The 20,073-nt window shown below is 42.2% G+C and overlaps 1 protein-coding gene across 5 annotated transcripts in view; it reads left to right on the forward strand.

The window, feature by feature from the left end:
• Positions 1–20,073, forward strand: part of MAD1L1 (mitotic arrest deficient 1 like 1) — a 379,577-nt gene that overhangs the window by 169,137 nt on the left and 190,367 nt on the right. Inside the window, exon 1 of one of the 5 annotated variants that reach the window (XM_030002289.2) lies at positions 7,667–7,765. The exons of the other annotated variants lie outside the window; for them this stretch is intronic. The gene's annotated coding sequence lies outside the window, so the exon portion shown is untranslated. Of the gene's footprint in view, positions 1–7,666; positions 7,766–20,073 lie in introns of those variants that run through there. 5 annotated transcript variants of the gene reach the window in all.

The raw sequence follows: 20,073 nt of genomic DNA on the forward strand, positions 1-20,073 counted from the left end.
GGGTTTGTTTATGTTGGATTTCCCAGAAGTGCTCTCAAGCCAGTGCATCTCATCTTTTTTGAACTATATTGGTGATTCAGGCTTCAATGCTAGCACAGACACAAGGTTTATGTTAAATGTCTCCTAATTATTGGAACTACTGCTTAGGAACATTCTCTCATTGATGAAAGCTTTAACAGCTCGTGGAAACCAAGCAATTTTGGGGGAGAAAGGAAGTAAATATCTCGGGCAAAAAGTAAAAGCTAAGATTGCACATCGGGATAATGTTTTACACCGAAAATGCCATGGAAATTTTAGCAATTCTGTAACTCTGCATTGTATTAATGACATTAAATAGTGCTTGTCTGGGCGTCTTCAGAGATGTTCTGAACTTGTTGAGATTTGTTGATTTTTATAATGATTGGATTTGAATTCTGTGATTTGTAGTGCTTCGTTTCAGAATAATTACATAATCTCTGCATAATTAAGATTTAAAGTATGTATTTGTAGGTGTTTTCGTGTCATCTTTTAATTCTTGATGATGGTCTTGGTAAGAAAGAGGAATTAACATTTTCAACAATTATTTTCTGTTTAAAAACATACTGTAAAGATTCAACAGATTCACTGCAGGGCCTCCGTGCAGGCTTGTTGTTACATGGCTGTCGTGGTTTAACCCCAGCCAGCAGCTAAGCACCACGCAGCTGCTCACTCACTCCCCCCCACCCAGTGGGATGGGGGAGAAAATCGGGAAAAAGAAGCAAAACCCACGGGTTGAGATAAGAACAGTTTAATAGAACAGAAAAGAAGAAACGAATAATGATAATGATGACACTAATAAAATGACAACAGCAATAATGAAAGGATTGGAATGTACAAATGATGCGCAGTGCAATTGCTCCCCACCTGCCGACCAGCACCCAGCTAGTCCCCGAGCGGCGATTCCCCGCCCCCACTTCCCAGTTCCTATAAGAGATGGGACGTCCCATGGTATGGAATACCCCTTTGGCCAGTTTGGGTCAGGTGCCCTGGCTGTGTCCTGTGCCAACTTCTTGTGCCCCTCCAGCTTTCTCGCTGGCTGGGCATGAGAAGCTGAAAAATCCTTGACATTAGTCTAAACACTACTGAGCAACAACTGAAAACATCGGTGTTATCAACATTCTTCTCATACTGAACTCAAAACATAGCACCGTACCAGCTACTAGGAAGACAGTTAACTCTATTCCAGCTGAAACTAGGACAATGGCTCAACACATTTCTGCCCGCTGTATTTCTGTGGGCTCCAGCTACAGAGTTTTGTTGAAATTCTGTTACCAAATAGTTATAATATATAAACAGAAAAAGTGCTTTGAGGAAACAACATCAACATAAGCTTGTTCCCATGCTCTTGTGGATCCTAATACTCCTGTTCTTTGCGAGGATTGTACGATCCACTTTAATACGCTTAATACTTTGGTTATTTTGGCAATTAGAACAACAGCAGTTACTGTCCTGGTTTTCTTTTTGAAGCCCACTGATTCTTTGTTTTGGCCTTAATTACCAGTAGTAGAAGAGGTGTTTCTTCAGGGAACTAATTAGTCTGAAAAGCCTGGTTCAGTATAGTGCTTGAGCATAGTTAGTTGAATGGTGCCTAAATGCAAGAGCCAATTGCAACTGTTTTATTTCAGAACATACAGAAAATTATTCACCCTTAATACTTCTCCATAGTTATGAGTTGCATTTGCTCCCATACGTTCACCCTGTCTTCCCGTATGGACTGATTTGTCCATAGGCTGCAGTATCTCCATTTCCCCAGTTTGGTTTCATGTTAAGGTCATGCAATGGTGCCGTACTCTTAACTTGAGTTATATCTTGAACAGAATTTAAAGGAAGGTGGCTGGAATTCTCTCTTTATTTTTCTCTTTTTCACTTAAATGTGACTAGCCTACTAATATTTGGAAAAGGCTGGGAACAGAATAAGTGAAAAAGCCAGCTGATAGCGGTTTTCACCAAGCTGTGAATAAAAACTAAGCTGTTGATATAGATCTGCTCTGTTCAGGGGTGGTCCAAGTAAATTGTGAGGAACAATTCTGTTTTCTCAGAGGCTTTGCAATTTATCTATTTGCTTTAATCGGTGTTAATGTCAAATGTGCTTTGATTGTCTAAAAGTTTTTCAGCAAAACAAACTGGAAGTCCTAAGTTTTGGAAAAAGCCAGTGTTCCTGTAATGCAAGTTGTAACGTTTTTCTTTTGAATTTTATTTATGCTGTTTAATAAAACAGGCAGCGCTACTGTACAATACGTGTGTCATGAATCCAGCTGTGGTGGCAGTAACATAGATATGAAATGTATGGCACATGGATTTGACATATTGAACTGATTTATGTTTTCAATTTGTTTAAATGGCTATAATGGCTATAGCTTTGACAGTTGTACACTCAAATTTCAGTTCTATTCAAGACCACATTAAAACCAGAACTGATTTCTGGTTTAAAGCATTGATTTTTATCTGTTCTGTGTTCTCTTGCCTGCATTCCACATGTAGACTCAAAAACATGAGTTCTTGTAACATCAACTTTACTTCCTTTTGGAAAATTGTAGAAACAGCTCATTTTCCATTGGAAAGCTGATTCTTGGAAGAGTTGCTAAACCTAAGTTTTTTTTAATTTTTAAGGGAAGTCAACAAGAAGCTTGAAGGATTACATGTTACTCTATTATTGATGTATAAAAAACCAATGATATATTCAGTAGCTATGAACATGAACAGAGTAATTATTTTGTAGAGGTTATTTTAAGTAGAATATCTTGTGTAATGGGAGAGTTTTTTGAGGCTTCTTTGTGTAAAGACTGCCACCGTACATTATTTATGTACACAAAGAAATGATGAATGTCTGTATCAATATTAATTTATGGGAGTATCTCTTGAGAGCTCAGAAACTCTGAATTTTTCTTAAAGTCAAGGCTGTGCAATGCAGTTGGGAACTGGCCTAATAGTAGAGACTGTAAACCAATGATCTTTATGTGGCTGATATTATTGCTAAGCTAGTTGTTGCCAACCCTACCTTTGGCAATTATATTCTGACTACTCTTAATTTGATTAACAGTTCATACAGATGCAGTGTTCTTCACTTTCTAATCATCTGGTTTATTCCCTTGTAGAAGAAGTCATTTCATTAGTGGAAAATGCAGCCTTAGGTAGATCAGTTCCCTGACCTGATTTCTCAAATATTCAGATAAAACGTATGCTCTTTTCACCTCTGTGGATCTTGTTACACTAGCAAAATAAGGTTGCTGGTTTCCGAAGCATTCTATGACCTTTTGTATGAAGAGCGTTGTTATGGACAGCTAGGAGTGATGTCTGTCTGACTGCGGTGACAAACCCGTATTTCTCTAGGTGGGAACATTCAAGCAGTGGCTAAACTGTGTTCGCTTGTTATTTGCCTTCTGTGCGTGTGGATGTGAAAGGGCAAGAGCACCCACTTGCAGAGAGCTGCAAGGAGACCCCCCCCTTATTCAAAGAGCCTCGGCTGGAGGCACCCAGGCCTGTGACGTTGCCATTCTTACTAGGTGGAGGTTGCTCCCTCTGCGTTGTTTGCTCAAAGATCATCGGAGTGTACTTAATTGTATCTCAGCTGCAGCATGGCAGCACACAGAGCTGTTGAAAAGAGAGAAGTTGTTAGCATTATGTATGGTGTTTATTTAAAGTAGAGTTGCTCCTTGTGCTTGGCAGAGGCCACCTGGGGCTTGTGATGAGTGCAGAACTACCTATGCAGATGTATGTAATTCCAGGGAATGTTTATAACAGTATAAAAGACATGATTAGTCTTAAATTCTTTCAACATACATGATACCAAACATATCCAAGCTTCTTTGAAAGTGTCAGTTAATTTTTTAAATTTATTATTACTACCAAAAAGCACAATGTAAATACCTGTACATACATACATAGGTGTTCCTAGTGCATGTTCATGAAAGCATGTCTAAAGAACTCTAGATGACTGACTTTATGCTCTTAAAATAACATAGCGTCCCAGGCTAATTCTACCGGCTTTTTATTGCTTTACTGTTTACGTACGTTTCTGAAGACAGTAGGTGAGACTGTCACAGCTATATAGAGAAATGACATTTATCTTCACAGTGCAGCATGACCTTATCATTCATAAGTGGCATTTCCTCTCAAGATAATGAGCACCTTTTTATTTAGGCCAGACAAGACCCAAATTCATTGTATCTGATTTCTACAACCTATCAACACTTTACCCATTACTATAATTATTGCGGATATTAGTTTCAGTTGTATTCCACTTGCTCTTTGGATTCCACTTGTTCTTGTTTCTGAACAGCAAAGAGGATTGAGAGAGGGAAAAAGTCACGCTCAAGTCTTCGCAAACATCTGGGAGCTGCTGCATGGCACAAATACGGCCACTCCTCCAACAAATGTACATTTTATATACCCTTCCTATATGGCCTCTTCCACAAAGAGCGAGTCACCATTTGGGCATGTATCAGCCTAGGATGGACCAGCAAGCTGGTGTTGCCCTGAGGTCAGCCACTTTTAGGCAAAGGTGAATCTCGTAGCTGTTTATCTGCTTGGTTGAGAAGAAAGAAAATTTAAGCGTGAACAGAAGGTTAAAAAAAAAGGGTTCACAATTCTTACTTGCAAATATTTACAGAAGGGAGCTATCTGTCATGCTCCATGTTGCCTCACTCTGGCTCTATTGCTTGATTTAATTTTGCCTGCAGCATTAGTTGTGTGTGTACTCACTGCATCCCTTGTAATGCCCATCCACCAGCGAGCCTGTACATGCCCCTGGAGTAGAACTCCCAGCCTCAGAGCATCCCATGCTGTGCGATGGAGGAGCAATTCAATACATCTTGTACCTTTGTGGTGGGAGCTAATAACTGAGATTATTTTGGCATATGTTCTGACTTCCTTCCTTTCCTTGCCAAACAGAGATCTTTTATGTTTCTATAGCACAGCTTTGCTAGACAGGCATTCAGGTGTGAGGAAACTCAAAGGTTTCTAATGGGACCATCAGGCTGTTTCACCTTTTGCCTTGTCAGTCTGCGTTTGCTAGAGCGAGAAGCGATTGTGAGTTGCTGGATTGCTTTCCTGAAATGAGTTGCTGTTTGGTTCACTCAGAGAAGATAAACACTCACATCTCAAAAATAACATCCTGTCTGGCATCTTTGTTGGCAGTCTCAGCAGAAGGGCCAAGGAACGAATGGACCATGTCTAAGATAAAATTGCAGTGCTCCCTCTGGAGTTAATCATTTCAGCCCAAAACTGAGAAGCACTGATGGGGCAATGTAAGGAAATATGCGCTTCTGTTCCTTCTGCTCTATTTTATGGTTAAAAAATGACTTTGGCCTCAGATTGATTAATCCCGCACTTTGCCCTCAAAGTAACTCTCCTGCAAGTTTTTACAATGAAAATTAAACTGATGGTTGGCAAACACGGAATATGTATCATGCCTGTGCTATGCAAGGATAGTTTGTTTACTTGTTCTGTTCCTGTCACTGTTTTTGTTTTTTTTACCCCTTGCATAGCCTTTCCAAACTTTTTTTAAAATAAGGGAAGGTATTAACTGATGGAATTTAAAAGTTTGGAGTACAGGCCATTTTGATAGCCTTCTCCACCTCCCTACAGGAGGAAATAATTTAACTTTGAGAAAGCTATAAATCTGTGCAGAGCTGGCATGGGGTAAGCCTCCATCCCCACAGAGGAGAAGGCTCTGAGGAGGTCCTGGGCTGCACACTGGCAAACTCCACGTGCTGGACAAGATCTGCCATGGAGTTGCAAGGAAGGACTTTACAGGATTAGTGAAGGACCTTAACGCTAGTCAAACTCCTTGGAAAGAGAAACCAGAAGGTTTTCTGCTCCTTGGATTCTGTGAGAGCCTCCTTCAGGCTTGAAAGAAGGAGCATAGGATTAAAAGGAGTAATTAAAAAGGATAATTAAGTTGGCTGCTTTGATGAATGCCAGAAAGCTGGAGACGAGGGATGTTGTGGGCAGTCAGACTAGCTGTGGGAGAGAGGAGGAGGGTGAGCAGACAGGTTGGAGCAAGAGCTGTGAAATAAAAATTCCAGTTATTTTGAGAAACAGTTATTGGAGTTTATTAGAAATTTTTCTGCAAATGCTTTCCAGAAACTAGATCCTCTCTGGGAATGACTCAGATTCCCCCAGCTCTGTTGTTCATTGACATGAGTATTTTCACTTCTCTTGTGATGTGGATGGCTGCTTAACTTTAATGGTTTTGAGTCCACTCCTATTTTGGATGACTTACCACAGGACAGGCTGCATGAACACTTTCAGTGCTTTACTTTAATGACTGCACTTAATAGTATGTTGAATCTGATTACGTAGAAAAGACTAGGAATTAGTCCAAGATGGCCCACAGGAGCTTGAGTTTTCAGATAGGACTCTATTGATAACATAAAAGCCTTCTTCAAGTTGTGGGTACGTAGGGATCTTCAGGGCATCCTCAGTCTTAAGTCACAAGCATGTTTTTCCCTGTGTACTCATGGTTTATACACCAGCTTCAGTTTGCCTAGAGAAAGCCATTCCATCATGACGTCGAGCCTGAGCGCTGTTTCTGAATGAACTGCACCAAAGTCAGCATCATAGTTGGGTGTCGTGTTTTGAGTGTGATAGAAGCTGCCTCTGTTGCCTCTTTGTCTCTCTGTCCCTGCTTACCCTCAAGTGTGGCACAGGTATTAATTGATGCTGTGACATGGGTGTGTGCCCTCTCCCATCCCTTGTCCTTCAGTCCTCTGGAAAAGTAGAAGCAAAAACGTATTTCTGCGCTTCATACATGTGCATGTCTTCATGGGTTTTTTATCCTTCCTTCCCACACCCCATCTTTTTCTGTTTTTTTATATTTTTACCATGATACTTCTACCTTGTTAGCCACCTCCTTCCCAACAAACCATTAAGCAATAACAAGAGAAACAAAAAAAAAAATCTTGCTGTTTCCTTCAAGTGCTTGCTTTGCATTTGTTGCCTATTTATAGATTATTCATTTAAGCCATGGTGGCAGTCAATTAGAAATGTGGTGAATCCTTCTTTCAAGAGCATGCGAAGAGAGGATCTTTCTAGTTTGCTTGCTTTTTTATGATTTTTGCAGGAGCCTCTACAGTGTGCTTAGATTCCATTGGGGTTTGTTTATTTTGAATAAATTCTCAAATAAAAGTCGAAGAGTTTTGCTCCTCTTCAAGGAAGTTACAGGAGCATGACCATGGTGCAGAGGGGTGTTTGATTTTATTTGAGGGTGGTAAAAATGTATTTTACACAATCTTTTTCTTCCAGTTGTCATCTTGGAGGATTTTTTATTTTTTCAACGTAAGAAATATCTTTGGATAGAGGTACTGTTAATCTCTTTTTTTTTTTTTTCCCCCCGACAACTTCAGGCAAATTCTGCCTCTAATTTCTAGTCTGTTTGTAGTATTAAACTGATGAGGTATAATATTGTAATTGTAAATTGTGACTGCCTGTGGCCTTGCAAAGGACACATGATCTTTGTGCTTTGGTTTCTCCTTTTATTGAGCAGGGTTGGTGCTAATCATCTTCAGTCCTTCATGGGGTGTTGGAGAGGTGTAGGAAGTTTATACTGGCATATCCCAAAGAGTGAGGCAGGAGTTGGGCGTGAGACACAAGTACATCACAGGTGAGAAGTTGCATGAGACCTGCATTAATAAACGTGGCTGGACTTTTGCTGGCTCTATGAGGTGTGGAATGTTGCCAGGGTTTTTGAAGTGAAGCTTGTCTGCAAGGAGGCTGGAAACCACTGATTTATGCAATACCTGGAAATGTAAGTGCTAGCATTCTCCTTCAAGCGTAAGAGCTCTTTGTTGTGGGTGGGTATGTGATGGGAAAAGATACTTTGCAATTTTTTTTAATGCCGCATATTACTGGTAAGGACTAAGGCTGGTTTTGCTTTTCCAAAACAGATTCAGAAAGCAAATACTGTTTTAAACTGGGTCTCTGCATTTGCCAGAGCCTCTGCAAAATAGTTTCAGCAGCCAGTAGCTGTACTAATTTGTTGGGTATTTTTTCCCTTTTTTGTTCCCCCCTTACTGCTCTTTGTTTTTATGCCATGATACCCTGGCAGGACAACCAGGATGAGGCAGAGTCATCTGGGGGGCTAACCCAGAGAACAGATATAAAATTCCAAGAGAAATTCCTGCTTGGCCTCAAGTGTGAATATACCTTCTGTGTCAGAGGAGAGTCTCTCTGCTAAACTTGCCTTGCTTACAGTGCTGTACAGATAATACATGAAAGTAAAGGTACAGGATGAAGGAGGACGATTACCCTATTTGTTTTTTCATCTCGCCTCCCATGATAGGACTTGATTCTTTGCTCCCAGGTCAGTAGCATTTAGAGCAGCCATCGGTGCAGATCAGCTGTGCTAAGCACACTGTGACATTTGGAAATCCCTGTCTGGAAGGGGAATTGAGCAACGAGCTTCTGCTAATTAGAATAGCTATGTTTAAAATGTAATGTTTGCTTTGTTGAGCAAAATCCTACTACACACCTAGACTAGAGACTTGAAATACTCTGGCAGCAGGGGAGACGGGATCTCAGCAAATGTGTTCCCAGGGTGGAAGCAAGGGCAATACAAGCATTGCTTCGTCAGAGCAAATATTGCACAATCTTGTCCGGGGGGGCGAATGTTGTTACCTAGCAACTTCCAAGAGTGCTTGAAATTTGTTGGAGACCCTCCGAGGCTTAGGCACTTTACGCACTCTTCTGCTGGATGCCAAAAATACGCTGGCTGTAATTTCACAAGCCAAGGGTAGTGCTGGTTTAAACCCCTCCTTGACCTTTATTTGAGCTAGTACAACCTGTGCAGTAGTAGTACAGAGAACTAGGACAAGAAACCAAACTAGGTTAAAATTAACCCAGAAGAAAAAAAGTTTGATTTAAACATGGATCTTCACTTCCATGATGGTGTTTGCGGGCTGGCTCACAACAGTTGCACTGGGAAGCATGCTGACATGCCTGAGGGCTCCTGTTGGGAGTGTGTTTGTGGGGATAGCAGTGGGATATAGTTAGGGACAGGACTTACAGCTCACACGTATCATTAAAGACTTCTTTTCTGAACTATCACCACACATCACCAGCTGCCAAACAGCCTTGGGCAGCTTAGAGGAAGGTGCTGCTGTTGAGTATTCAGGGGTGCTAGGGTCGCTATGAGTTGTTCAGTAGCCTTGTTTTAATAGTTAGAAAGGTTAATCAAAGTGACTGTAATATTAGGAGACTTGTAGAAAAAGAAAACTGTACTGCTGCGTAGCTTCCAATTTCTTTGTGTCATCCAGCTACAGATCTTTTGGCTGGGGTCTAATCCATGCACAAAACCCTCTTCCTCAGCATTGCTTCCATTTGGGGCAGAGGCTTTCCATCCATACTGCTTTTGTCTGAAATTCTATTCAGATTCTAACCCCCCTGAAAAGCTTCTTTTAACTCATCATGAAGTATTAGAGTTTCTCTCCAAAGATACTGACCATCCACTTGTGTCTTCAGAAGCATTGCCACCCTTAGTCTATAGGGGTTTAGAGACCTCTGCTTGGCAAGCAGAAATATTTTCCAGGTATTCAACTGTCAGCTCACTGAAAAGAAAGTGTTGCTTTATGGTTGGTAGACTGACAATAGCTCTTTATACCTTTAAATTAAAAGTGACACACTCACATAAATCATTATAACAGTACTGTATGCAAACAGTGCCTGGATCCAGAGTAGTTATGAGATGACAGTGAATTGGGGTGAATACCCTTATTCTTGACTTTGAGAAGTGCAGTGACAATGAATCATTCTTAGTGATGAGATGCAGCAGTGCTGACTCATCGGGCTGAAATTAGAAGGGCTTTTTTAGGTAGAGATGTAATTCCACCATTTTTTCTGATGAATGGATAAGTGAACATTTTTGTTGGCTAATTTACAGACTTCAACAACTAACTGTCATTTCTTTCCCTCTAGCTATCACACCTAGTTGGAGGCAATGGACAGGGGGAGAACCTAGATCCAGGGAGGTGGTACTGGAAAAAATGCGTAGGAAGGAGTGGCAGAAAAGTTCACAATTTGGTAGAGTCGCTGGGTGTCATATTGCCACCACTTTTAGTTTTTGAGATTCCCTTTTTCTGGGTTTGGTGAGTGCTAATGTTTCCTTTCATCAAGATAGGGGTTTTGGAGCCTGAACTCATTCTGCTGATAATCTAAAGGAGACATAAAAAAACCCCTAAAAATTGCTGGAGTTAAAATTTTGTCAGAAAATTAAACATATGCACAAACATTTGCTCCCCCCTTCCCCAACCAACTTTGTCATTACATCTAATAGCAAGGGATTCTGTTCCTGTTAGCTACTATGTCTTCTGCTTGTAGTCTCTAGCACTGCTTCCCAGTTCAAGAAGGGTTAATACAACCTGGAGAAAACATCATGCTCACTGGATCCCAGAATCGCTTGTAGTACCAGTTTTCAGATCAATTAAATAGCAATGAATAACCAGACTCCCAGAGGCACTGCATTCGTTTCAGAATCTGGTGCCTGGTATCCCTTCATTTCGGCTTTAGAGATTTGATCATAGCACAGTAAAATTAATTCTCTTTAGTGTCCTCCAAATTAGTTGTATTCCTCTCCCTTTTTGCTATTTCCCTGTGGAATGAGCTGATACTGTCCTAATGTTTTTTAGTTGCACTAATATATTAATAATCTGTTTTACTCCTGGCAAGAGATTTGTGGTCATCCCTCAATAGACAGATTTTATGCCAGGTTATCTTTCTGCTGTTGGGTTAAAATTTTGCTAGGGGAGCAGCAAAGGAGAAGGGACTCCCTGCTATGACTGCACACTCAGCTGCTTTTCTGAGGTGGGAATATTTCTGAGCCCACAAAGAGAATAATATTAGTGGCAGAGGCTTCTCTGATGGGTGTTCCAGTGATGGCGAATGACTCCTTTGGAGAGTCCATCAGCATCCGGCAGTCGCTCGTGTGTGTCCGGGAGATGCTGTACTGGCCGACTGCATAATGCTCGAAGCAATTGGCTTGGCAGAGTTTCATCAGTCAGACTGCCCTTTGCTGTTGAGGAAGCAGCTGCAAACTCACATTTTTTTTGTTTGGCACTGTATTCTCTCCCCAGGGGCTGCAGCACCATTTGATTAGGATGGAAGGAAGGAGACCTATTACAAAAGTGTATTATTCCCAGCAGAGCTGTGCTAATCTTTTGGTCTCTGTGCTCTGTCTTAGCAAGGTGTTGAATGAAAACATCAAGGAAAAACACGAGGAGAGAGGTGTTGCTCAGCTGTTGCCCCTCAATCTTGCCTCAACCTCGGCTGCAGTTCAGAGAGTAAAATAACAAATACTTGCTCTTGTTTTGAGATGTTTTTGCTAATCTGATGCTTTTTTGTCACACAAAAAATATGGTAACACCTGAGCCCCTTATTTTCCTACCTACCTGCTTTCTTTGTAAGTGTTTCAGTCTGGCATAGGGCTGTCCGATCTCCAGGGACTCATCCTTTCCTGAATATAATGCTCTGCATTTTTCCATCTCCCAATTTGCTTTGGTACTGTGTTCCTTACCTGACAGCATCTGCCTGGGAGATTATGCGAACCGTGTTGATGGAATACATTTTGAGAAGTTCAGAATCTTTCTCCAAGTTTTACATTTATTGCAGTTGTGAAGGTCACCTTTGCTTTGAGGATCAGGGAGATTAGGTTACCGCCACCTTTGAACATGGAGGTGCTCGAGTTCTGCACTTAATATGACGTTTAATCCATTTACTGCCCGAGTGGTGTGGCCCATCAGGTGCGTTTTGTGTCAGTAGTGGCACCTTGTGCTCAGAGATTACCTTCGGTCAAAGATTTTTGAATGGTTTTACAGAGTGAGTATTATCTTTACATTGTGTGTGGGGGGGGGGAGTTTCAGAGAGTTTAGTACTTTACCCTGGGTCTCTCAGCAGTTGTTTGGCAGAGTGGGAACAAAAGCCCAGTCTCTGCTGCAGAACTATGCAGCTTATTTTAAGCTAGTTCAAGTGACTCGCCAGGAATAAGGATGTGGGCAATTTCTGCTTGAAATCCTATCTTCCTCGTATCAGTTGTTCCACAGTGACTTTGTTTACACCCCTTTCTCATAACCTAACCCGTGAGAGTTTGGGGTGATTTCATGATAATAAGCTTACTGTCAAGAATTCTTGACATTACTAAGTGACTGTGTCTCTTAAAAGAGAAAGAGAGAGATTGGTCTGTCCTTGAGACTTAAGAGCAAGAGCAGGGTTTCGTTCTTATCTCTTTGTCCAGTAAATCTTGATAGTGTGTTGACAGGATCCCATATCTTGCAGATGTTTTCCCTGTATCTTCAGTAATTATAACTATGACTTCAGCAATTTTTCAATTTGCAGTATCATTTTTTTTGTTTAGCACCCAAGAGCCTTTGCTTTATTCATCCTTCATTTTGGTAACCAGCTGCTTTTTGTCTCTCACTTGGGGGCGGCATTTCCCTGCTGCACATCAAATCCAGTAGAAAACTGGTTCTCAAAGAAGTAGCAGCTCGTGCTTTTTTGATGAAAAACACCCTTCACTACTCTGCACAAAGCAGTAGCCTTCAGTCCCTGGATGTTGCGGTTTGCCATGATGCCCAGGAGCATGGGTCCCTGGGGATGTGGGACATCTTCCTTACAGGCATTCTAGTTTCCTGTCCTTGCTTGGGGTAAAATTAAGGAGGACTAAATTACATGGAAAACCACACAAGCTGTGGCCTGAGACACATGCTTTTCATTGAGCTGTAAGCCTATCCACATACTATAAATTATGTCAGTAAGTAATGGTCTCTGTTTTGCCTATTGCAGCTTTTCTGCAAGTCAGAGAGTGTCGCTTCACTGTATATAAATTTCTGAAACACATTCAAAAGTTGTTGGGGAATTTTCCCCTTCACCTTTGCATCAGACCGAGCCCCCCACCGCCTCCAGTCCAGCTCCTGTAAGACAGCTTTTGAGACAGCACCAGTGTTTATTTGTAGCTGTTATTTCCCACTTTATAAAGAATGTGCATTTGATTTTATAACCAAGAGAACTTTCCTGAAAACAGCAAAATTGAATCTGTAAAGCAGCAAGGAAATTATTTAGCAATGTCTGATACTAAACTGTTTTCCTTATTGTGATCTCAACTGATGCAATTTTGTGAAAGATCAGTAATTTCATCTACAAAGCATCAAAATATTTTAAATTAGAAATGACCATTTAACCCAGTGTAATTTTGTAGTACACTTTAGAGATGCTAAAACAATACTGTACTGCTACCAGTCTGCAGTAATGGTGTGCTAATGGATTGAAGGTGGAAGGTATTGGCTAGCATGGTATAAATGGATATATAACTTTAAAGTATAAACGGGCAAATGCATGCATTAACTGTTGAAAGCTGAATCCCATGGGTGAGATTTCAGATTGAACACTAATGAAAATTTCATTTCAGTTCTCACAATATTTTAATATGCAGGATCACAGTATGCAAATAAACTGAAATCTAACTGGAAGTGGCTGATGAGTTACTTCTGTCTCAGTCTCTGCCACCCCGTAAGAAAGCTGTCTGTGGCTTTTGTGAAATGAAAGTTTTCCTCCTGTTTTCCCTACAAGTCACAATCTTATAAAAATATCATTGTGTGCGAAATAATTAGTGACTGCAACCTTCTCATCAAAGTGTTCTCATGATATTCCTCTGTTGTTCCACGTAACTCATCAGCGTGGTGCGTAGAGCTACATGTTTTTAGGTTTGATTGAATTGTGTTACAGTCAGTGCTTTCCTTATCAGAACTGTCCTGGGAGTGCAGCCATGTTTTCGGGTTTCCTTCTGTATTTCAGCTGCAGCTTTGATGTGCCATATTTTCCTTGTGTCTCCTGAATCTGATAGAAAGAGGCGATGTTGTGCTTTTTTTCCCCTTCTTCCCCAGCTTATGGCATCAGATAAGATACGCTGGCTTGGACCCCATTATAGGTCACATCGCACTTTAGCCACGCATTGAGGCCATCTAGCTTGAGCCAAGAAGCTTCATCTTGTGTTTTCTTTTGTAAGTGATCAGATAAATAAGTTACTGTGAAATTACCCAGGGGATGGGGGGCAGCCAGCACAAGGAAACTGAAATGATTTGGCATGTTAGAACATAACAAGATTCCATATTTCTGTGATCAGTAGCCGATATAACCTTGTAAATGTAAATTGTGTGTTAACTTTCTCAAAGAGGAGAGGCAAGAATTTATCTTAGAAGTTAATTAATTTGAAATAGCTATTAATTAACATTATACCTAAATTTGCCAATCATCACACTTGACTTGAATTTGCATACAACTGTTGCATATAAAAAACTGCTAAGGGTATCTTGGGCTTCGGCGTGCTGTAAAAATGCCATGTTTTGCAGCTGTGTTACAGCTCTGCCAGGCTGAACCTCCTCCTCTTCCCCTCCCACGTGGCGGTGCTGCCCTTCCAACAAGTGGCCTTCCTTCTGGGGACCCGCAGTTGGGATTTATAGCTGTGAAAGCACAACCCCAGAACAGGCAGCTATGTATATTCTCAGGCATTTCAGCCCAATGAGGAAGAATAAAAATGACTCTTTTTAATTTGAGGTAGTGAATGTGCTGCTTGTTTCTCTCCCTTGTAAAGTACCTACATTGTATTAATGTGACTGTTAAGATAATCATGTTTTTTGATGAAAGCATAAGACTAAAATGATGTTTCCAAATGAAGGTTGTTTTGATTTATTCTCTGTATGCAGCACGCATAATTTTGCTTCTGTAACTCTTGGAAGCAAGCTTTAATTTTATGGCTCTGGCTGTTGCTACTACTGTGCTGTGCCATACCTATGAGCTATTTAATGTGCAACATCGAGAAGTAAATTAATGCAGGTCCACAAAGAGAGCGCTTCGATTTGCTAATTGCTTGTAGAGCGGAGGGTGTTGTTGTGTAGAGAAAGACTGTTCATTAGAGATTGAGTAGCTAATTTTTTCCTACAAGTAAGTCTCACATTTGAGCTGCTTGCCTATTGGTCAGGGCAGTCGGCTCATGTTCAGCCCCCGGAGAAGAGCGTGGGGCTGTTGATGCAGTCGGTGTTAATACCTGCATTGTAACCACCAGATTGCTTTAGTTTCATTCATTAAACCCTCCCTGACCAGCCTCCTCCAGCATTGTCAGTGAAGGATGACTTTTGGAAGGTATAGAAGACAAATTGTTGATGCAGGGGAGCAAGCTAAACAATTCAGAAATGTCTCCTTAGGAGCCGAAATCGGTTCCTCTCCTTGGAAACCGTTCCTGCTCCTCTTTCAGCCCTGAGTTGCAGTATCCCGGCGAGGCCAGAGCACAGGTTATCTTTCCCTTCCTGCCGCTCTCTTTTGAGGATGACAGTAGCATTGACAGTAGATTAGACTGTGTTGTCATGTAAGATGAATGTTTTGAATTGACAAACCCTTTTTTGGGAGGATTAAAGTAATTGACTGAATACTTGAGAAGATTTTTTTTTTTCCTGCTTTGCTACTTGATTTTCTTTTACCTGGTTGTGCTGCCTTCAGTGGGCAAATTGGACTTTACATGTATTTGTATATCTGATTCTTAATATGTCTTTGCTTATCAGATTTCTTAATGCTGGAGCTCAGTGATCTCTGGGAATTTAACATGTGTATTAAGTAATGAAAATTTCCTTGGAGCTTAATTTAAGTTAACTTTTATGCATAGTCTGAAAATTCAACACGCAAGTCTATCCTACTGAGAGATTCCTGAGATACCAGGGTGAAAGTGATCAATCGAAAAGCCGGTGAAACAGAGCTGAGCTACATATAGGTGGAACATTGCTTTTCCCAGTGTGAAACTCTGAGATGGGACTGGCAAACTGCTCCAGCATCAGCTGCAGATAACACTCCCATGCCTGCTGGTGCAGGGGTCAAGGACTCTTGCACACCATCTCCCTCCTAACCACCCTAAATGCTCAGGTTCATTGCTCACGCTTTTGTTGGCTGCAAGCGGCCAGAGATGATTGAACTGAGAAATCCAACAGTTTGTTTCCGAAGAGGTGAATTATAAGAAACAACATAACACTATTTCTTTTAGGTCTTTCCAGGTAAATGCCCGAAGCGGGGCTGGGTGCAGGGGCTCAGCACGCTCTCAGGCGCCGGTCCAGGGCCCTCTGCAGCTCCTCCCTTCCATGGCCCTGGTGGCTGGCAGCTCCTCCAAAGCACTCTGATTAAGTGAGATGTGGGGATAAGTTCAGAGCCTAATTTCTTCTTCATAATTAAAAATGTGTGCATCTGTCATGCTGCTGGTGATTAGGTTGTATTTTCTTGTGGCCTAGAAGGAATATGGCAGTGAATCACTTTGCAAGCAGCTGTCCTCTAACAGCTGAGCTAGGTTCAATATTTGATTTAAGCTAATAAAAAGTCTGGGGTAGGGCTAATGTTTACAAACTGGATGTGATAAAGCATTCAGATCATCTGTTTTGCAGCCAGGAGAGAGCAGGCACAGGGGACCCCACCGAAAGGTTGGGCTTTGTCTCGCTCTTCCATGCCTACCTGCATACGTGGGTATGGGCAGGGAGCAGGCAAGTGGGGAGGGTCCCTGCTCTGGTCTGTGAGTGCATCAGACAGCATCAGCTGTGCTCGAAAAGCCTCCTTGTTTCCAGCTGTGTCATTGTAACAGCTCTCAATGCATTAAATATGTCCCTTTTGCTCTTCTGTGAGAGTTGTAGTCAAATCATACATTTAAAAATCTTTTAATCTTCATAAATCATTTCTTCCAGCAATCTAGTCAGTTTAGTTGCTGTCCTCTGAATTCCCACTAGTTAGCTACTCTTCCCCTTTGAGATGAACTGCCTAGAAATAAATGCAATGAAGAAAACCTTCTTTGTGATTTAATTCTTACCTGATTGCTTCTCCAAATCATATTGATCTGCCATTATCATGGTGCTGGTTTGGACTTGCTGTCCCGGTTTGCCTCTAGGTCTCTGCTGGTATAGCAGCTTGAGAAGTTTGTATTTGGTTATTTTCCCCAAGTCATATTATATATAAGGTAAATTATGGAATATTTCCTGCTTGTATTTCTGATTTCTCCCATCCCTTTGTATTAGTTCTTTCCTGTCTAAAAGTTTTTGAAGCCTCTTCCTGAAGTAAAATGTGTCAGGGTCTTTTCTATCCTTTTTTTCTGAATTTTAGCAGGATCTTGTACTTTAAAATGCTGTTACACCCATCTAGTTAAACAGGTTCCTAGGGTACTGTTGTCTTGATATTATAAAGAAAAATATTTCCACTGTGAAGGTGACCGAAGCTTGGCACAAGTTGCTCAGAGAGGTTTTGGAGTTCCTTGGAGCTCTTTGGAGCCTCCTTGGAGATACTCAGAACCCAGCTGACCAAGAGCCCTGAGGATCCTCATGTAGCTGACCCTGCTCTGGGCAGGGGACTGAGCTGACCTCTCCCAGTCTGAATTATTCTGATTCTATAGAAGTCTGTACTAACAGGAGGCTGAACAGAGACACAACCCTCAAATTCAGGAATGGTAGCTACTGTAAGCAAACATGTAATTCTTAATGGCTCTTTACATCTAGTTTAGAATAGGCCAGTAGTTCCCATCTAAAGGTCATCTTCATATAGATAAGCGTAATAAATGTCGGGGGTAGTTTTGATCAAAAATATTCAGTCAGTCTTGGGGTGTTTTGCAAAGGCTACGCTAGCATCTCTCATAAATAACATCTCTGAGGGCAAGTTTTCTAATTCTTCTACATACAACTCTTTCCTGCTGGTGTAATTCTACCTGACTCAATATGGTATGGGTTTGCGTGGTGGGGTTTTGGTAGGGGGGACGGGGGCTGCGGGGGTGGCTCCTGTGAGAAGCTGCTCGGAGCTCCCCCGGCTCGGAGCCGGACCCGCCGCTGGCCCAGGCCGAGCCATCAGCGACGGCGGTAGCGCCTCCGGGAGAGCAGATTTCAGAAGGGGAACCTGGAGCGGGGCGGGGGGGGGGGATTGGAATGTGAGAGGAACCCCTCTGCGGGTACCGAGGTCAGCGAAGAAGGAGAGGAGGAGGTGTGCCGGAGGAGGGGATGCCCCCGCAGCCCGCGGTGAGGCGGCAGGCTGTCCCCCCCAGCCCACGGAGGGGAGCGGGGGAGCAGATGCCCACCTGCAGCCCGGGGAGAGAGGAGCCCACGCCGGAGCAGGGGGATGTCCCCCAAGATGGCCGTAACTCTGTGGGAGAGCCCGTGCTGGAGCAGTCTGTGCCTGAAGGACTGCAGCCCGTGGAAGGGGCCCACGCTGGAGCAGTTCGTGAAGAACTACAGCCCGTGGGAAGGAGCCACATTGGAGAAGTTCGTGAAGGACCGTCTCCCATGGGAGGGACCCCATGCTGGAGCAGGGGAAGAGTGTGAGGAGTCCTCCCCCTGAGGACGAAGGAGCGGCAGAGACAAGATGCGATGACCTGACCCCAACCTCCATTCCCCATCCCTCTGTGCTGCTGGGAGGGAGGGGGGAGAGAATTTGGGAGTAAAGTTAAGCCCGGGAAGAAGGGAGGGGTGGGGGGAAGGTGTTTTTGAGATTTGGTGTTACTTCTCATTATCCTTGGATTTGATTGGTAGTAAATTAAATTGATTTGGTTTTTTTCCCCAAAGTTGAGCCTGTCATTTGCCTGTGACCATAAGTGGTGAGTGATCCCTCCCTGTCCTTGTCTCGACCCACAAGCTTCTCTTTATATTTTCTCCTCCTCATCCCACCAGGGCCGGCGGGGAGGAGTGAGTGAGCAGCTTCGTGGTGCTTTGTTGCCAGCTGGGCTTAAACCATGATACAATAGTAGTGGGGGAAAAAAGTCTTTCCCAGGTGTCTGCAAATTTCTAGTTTCCTGATGTTTCAGCATCAAACTTGGTGATAATTTCATATTTTCTTCTCACTTGCTTGTACATGCACTTTGTGTTTGGTTGGGACTGGCATCTCCCGCGGTGTTTAATGAGTGTGTTTCATTTCCCTGTGCCAGGTCCCAGGCTTGTATTAAAACCCTTTTAATCTTATTTGAGTGTCTCTTCCTTAAATAATGTCACATCATCCCAGGCCCTGCACAGCAAGAATCTGTAACTTTTTCAGTTTCTGCTGAGCTCTGGGGCCAGGGAAGTCTTGAACTGTTTGGTTGTTTGTTCAGAAAATTGAACTTCTGCTGTGCTGAACCCGAAGACTGTAATTTTTTTGTTTGCTTGCGTTTCAGTGCAGTTAGCCTTCAAAGCTTAATGTTTTCCTTTTCATTGTAATAAACTGCTTGCTGTTTGCCTCTGGTTTGGATGTAGTACTCAAAAGACCCATTTCATGTGTGGCGAGAGATTGTTAGAGGGACTCCAGAGGGTTTTAATGAATATCTGCCTGAAATTATGTGAATTAGTTTGTAGGCAAGTTTTTTTTAGTTCTTGTCTTGTTTGTTTACATTGTTTAAATTAGCTCCTCTGTCATCATTTGTGACTATTTTTGGGGCTTTCTGCTAACCAGAGAAAGGCTGATTACAGGCTAGCGGAGTCTTGTGAAATAAAAGATGTGGGAAGTAATAGCACTGAAGTAGTATATGTGGCTTCTCTTTAACCGTTTCCAAAATACTCATTTTGTTTAAAATCCTTTTTCATAAACTCTGTGAAAGATCCTCCTCTGAGTCAAGTTCCCATTTCTCCCCAAATTATACATGGATAACGTATTTCTACTCTGGTTTGAGATTCTTTAAATTTCAAAATTCCTCTTAAAAAAAGAAAAAAACCTTGTGTTGGGATTTTTCCTCACAGAAATTCAGTAGGGTTATGTTGCAGAGAAGATTTTCTTCGTATTTTACCACAACAATTTAGAAGGCTTCCAAGCCCAGCCCTATACCCCAGAACTTCAACAGAATGTTTTCTGTGAAGTTCTCTTGAAACACACCTTTCAGGAGCTGTGGAGCAAGCCTCTTCTTTCTCTAACGTTAAGGTTGGCAAAATTGGGTGGGTTTTAGACCACTCTTTCTGCAACTTCCAAAGAAATGGAGAGGAGGCACGGTTCTCTGACTGGACCATGGGATTGAAATTTGGGATAGCTAATGCAGTGGAATTCTCCTCTGCAATAAACCTCTTCTTCCTTGCGTATGTAGGCTTCAGGCTCTTTGAGACAGGA

This window comes from Aquila chrysaetos, chromosome 25 (genome assembly GCF_900496995.4).
Source record: "Aquila chrysaetos chrysaetos chromosome 25, bAquChr1.4, whole genome shotgun sequence".
Classification (NCBI taxonomy): Eukaryota; Metazoa; Chordata; class Aves; order Accipitriformes; family Accipitridae; genus Aquila; species Aquila chrysaetos.